Source organism: Pteropus alecto, unplaced genomic scaffold (assembly GCF_000325575.1).
Source record: "Pteropus alecto unplaced genomic scaffold, ASM32557v1 scaffold45, whole genome shotgun sequence".
NCBI lineage: Eukaryota > Metazoa > Chordata > Mammalia > Chiroptera > Pteropodidae > Pteropus > Pteropus alecto.
Genome location: NW_006442491.1, coordinates 8,719,558 through 8,723,848, shown reverse-complemented (window position 1 = coordinate 8,723,848; position 4,291 = coordinate 8,719,558). Strand labels below are relative to the sequence as shown.

The window sequence follows — 4,291 nt, the reverse complement described above, 5'->3', positions numbered from 1 at the left end:
CCTTCCTTTCTTCCTTCCTTCCTTCCTTCCTTCCTTCCTTCCTTCCTTCCTTCCTTCCTTCCTTTCTTTCTTTCTTTTCTTTCTTTCATTTAATGGGAGAAGAAATCCACCACTGGCTATTTGGGGATATATGGACAAAACACACACAATGATAGCCATTTCTTTGACATAGGGTTACCATAGCCAAGGTGTGCTACCTTCCTCAATTCAAATGAGCTTAATCTTCTTTTTGAAAAATTGTTTCAAGAGCTCTTGGAACTTTTCTTCTATCTTCCAGATATAGTTTATATAGCTTCTACTACATATCCCAGTGCAGATCCAGTGATAAATAAGGCAGTTCTTGCTGCCACACAATTTAGTGAGTGCATTTATGGAAGTAGCGAATTATCCTAGCCCCAGAACTGGCCACCGGTCTAAATAATCCATGAATCCCACCCCTCTTACCAGCTAACACAAAGCCCTCCATTGTTTCATGCAAACTTACAAGCCTAAGATTTCAGTAGAAGTCTGGGAGGGCCATGATTTTTCAATTGTATTAAAGCAGCAGAATATTAACATATGAATTTTACTCAGAAGCCCACTGCATAAAATAGATTAGAACAGGGCTAGTCTAGTTGAAGTAATGTCTCCATCAACCTCCAAAGGGATGGCCCTGAGACCTTTCTACTGAGCTCTAGTGTTCCCTAAGTCACAAGTTTGAAAACCTTCAAGATAGACCTTTTTCACTAAAGCAGGAAAATGGTTTGCAGCGTGATTTTTGTTCCTCCATGTAAAATGCAGTGATTGATTGATCTCTAAGGTCCCTTCTAGCCTTGTCTTTCCAGTTTTATGATTCTATGTCTTATCAAACAGTCTGTGTAAAAAGGAAATTAAAATTCAATCCAGGGAAGACACATAATGCAACAGATAAGGGCATAGACTGAAAACAGCTGCTTGGATTTGATTCCTGGGATACTACTTACTTGCTGTGTGGCCTTAGGCAAGTGACTTAACTTGTCTGTTTAACTCTGAGCAAGTTACTTCTCTGTGCTTCAGTTCCTCCAGCCATAAATGAGGAAAATAATATTGATAAGATAGGTTTCTATAAGAATTAGACAAATTAAGACATATAAAGTACTTAAAATTTTGTCTGAAAACAATTACATAGTATATATCATATAGTTGCTCGCTATGTTATTTGCTGTTATTCCTAAAATGTTCAAGAAGTATTCGGACCAGGTCTCAGGCCTGCTGTTGGAGGATTTTTGTGCTAGAAGTGAGGTAGGACTAAATGTCCTCCAAGGTTCTAGATTAGTCAGGATAAGTTAAGTTATGCCACCATAACAAATAAACCTTAAAAATCTCAGTGGTTTAACAGAATTAGGTTTTATTTCTTGCTTGTTTCATTTCTGATACAAATCAGAAAACTCTCTGCACACTTTCCCTCCATGCAGGCAGTGATTCAGGCTGCTGCTAACTTGAGGCTTGGCCATCTCAGTCCATGGCTCCCATAGTCTCCATGAGAGAAAGAAAAAGAGCATCTGCCCAGAAGTCACACTTATCCCCTTGTTTACAGTCCATTGGCCAAAACTAGTCATATGGCTGTACTCAAATGTGGGGGGTGTAGTAAATTAAGGGATTGGATATGAGATAGATAAGTGGGTATTTTTCAACCTTTTAAAACTGAAGCTAGACATAGAGTTGTATTCCCACATGACCTGTCAGGTTGTGCGAAAAAACTGATCTGGAACCATGGGCTTCAAATGAAGCCATATTAATGATCTTCCTGAACTTCATGTATTTCTTAATGAAAAACAATTATTTGAGAATTATGCTAAAATGTAAATTAAATGAATTATTCTATAATGACCATAATTATCCTTTGGTCTTATTTCAAAAATGAATAACTAGGAAAAAGTTATTCTGAAAATTAGCGTATGCCTTAATAAGGATTACTAATTTCTTATATCCTTCAGTGTATATGTTCTCTGAATAAAATAATTTACATGTACCCACCTTGACAATTATTTCCTTCCTTCCTCTGGATTGCTTTACCACTTCATCCCAGACAGAACTCATTCTGTGTATCTGATCATGGTTGAAGATCTGCATAAAAATTACATTAAATATATGATCATTTCTCCTTCGATAGTCATCTATGATTAATTTTTCTTCCTCTGAGGTAGGAGATATTTCCCTTCGTTCTTTCTCTTAGCCTTGTAGTTAAGAATTATTTGCTTATTATTTTTAACCTCTCAATTAGTTTTCCACTTCACTCCTCTTGCCATCTTTAAAGAGGAAATAAATAGATGATAGATAGATAGATAGATGATAGATAGATAGATAGATAGATAGATAGATAGATAGATAGATAGATAGATAGATAGATAGCAGAGAAGACTATGTGGACAGTCTGTTTTCTTAGATCCAAGACAGGAGAACCAGAGAGAAAGTGAGAACAGTTTCTTTTCAAAGGAATGAACAAAAGAAGGTAGTAGGAAAGAAAATTGACAGAATCATCAGCCAAGTTTCAGATGGTTCTGCCTGACACGTCTTTTGAAGAATTCAAAGGCACACACTGAATGATCATGCTGGCCTCATTTACAACAATGCCTGCTTTAAATAAAATGAACAGGACAGGTTGAGAATATTGTGTTAACTCACCCCTCTCTTCTGAGATAGATTGACTCTCAGGGTAAAGTTGCCCAAAGCTCAAAGGGATGCACTATGTCATGCTGGAGCTGGCTTACAGGATTTGAAAAAAGGGTCTGCTTCGAGCCTTCATTCTTGGCCCACTCCACCACTACTGTGATTGTAGCCTTTCAAGGCTTTGTTTCGGGTTGGGTTTGGGGAGCCGGTTGGCCAGATCTCTTCCTTGATGAATGTCTTCACTTTAATCTGCAATGCAAAGCCATATGCTTCAAAGAAAAGCAAGCTACAGGAATAAGGTCAGTGTTCCTTTGAAGCCAAGGTTCAAAGATGAAATAGCAGTCCCAGTGAAATGACAGTGTTTATGCACAAACAGCCACCTTCACTCTGCAGCCAGGCTGTTCTTGGGGTTAATGCACACAGGCTGAGGGGCTGCAGGCCTGCCACGCATGCATTCCACATGCACCGAGGCCCTTTTCATCTCTAGGCCTGTCATTCTGTGCAGCACAATGAGCCCAAAGTGAAGATTTCGTTTCTCCGTCCTAATGGAGGTTGGGTGGTCCACCAGCTAAACCAATGCCGTAAACCCCTTAAGGGCTAGAATGTGTCTTGAATTAATCTGGTGTTCTTCTGAGTGTCAAAGCCTGTGCTCAGCTTAATAAATACGTCATGACTCAACTTCCATCTCACTGGCCTACTCGATTTCAGTGTCAATGTTTATGCTAAACAAGATTGAGGGGATATTTATCTCATAGGACTGGGAATCAGTTCTTTACCAGTTGTGGCCGCTGAGGAGATCCTTCAGTGATCAGGATCCCTTGGTGATTGACATCACTTTTAAAGAGGTTCAGAAAGATTGCAACTCAGTCATTTTCTTCATTTAGACAGTCATGGCACAAGCAGCCACAGAGGGTGAGCCCCAAACCATGCCGATGACACCCCTACAGAAAGCATTGTCAACAGTTGTCAGTTATTAAAATCTTCGATGCATATTTTTCAATTTTGGCCCTGCCTCCCTAACCCTCTCTTTCCCCGACCCTGGGTAACCTTTCATTTCTCAGAGACAATAGAGGTTGTATAGTGCGGCGGATTAAGGGTATGTGGTCTGTAATCAGACTGCATGGGACCCAGTCCCTGGCCTACCACCATTTGCTCCATGAGTAAGGTGCCTACCCTCTTTAGTTCCTTCATTATAAATTAGATTGTAGGGAGAATTCAATGATATAATATAGAGAACGAATTTAGCATAGCATGATAAGTTCTCAGTAAAAGTTATTATTGTTATTTTTAATTCATCTGGTTTCTTTTCTTCCTTCTCCAAATTTTCCAATAGTTTTTACCCATCTTGGCACTGTCCCTTTCTCTCATACTTTAGACCTAATCAATCAGTAAATTCTGCAGCACTTCCTTTAACATGTATCCAGAATCTGATCATTTCTCACCAACTCTATCCCTACCTCTATCAGGTCTCACCTGGATTATTGGAGTAACCTCCTATAATAGCCTCCTAACTTCTGCTCTTGCTCTCCATGTGGAAGCCAACATTATTTGTTTAATGTAACTTAGACCATATCACCCTACACTCAGAACTTTTAATTGCTTCCCATTTTACTCACTGTAAAGTCCAGACTGGCCTTCAAGGCTTTTCATGATGTGGTCTATG

At 39.3% G+C, this 4,291-nt stretch overlaps 1 protein-coding gene across 1 annotated transcript in view; it reads left to right on the top strand.

The window, feature by feature from the left end:
* SPTLC3 (serine palmitoyltransferase long chain base subunit 3) overlaps window positions 1-4,291 on the top strand; it is a 148,947-nt gene that overhangs the window by 117,928 nt on the left and 26,728 nt on the right. The gene's annotated exons all lie outside the window — the stretch shown is intronic.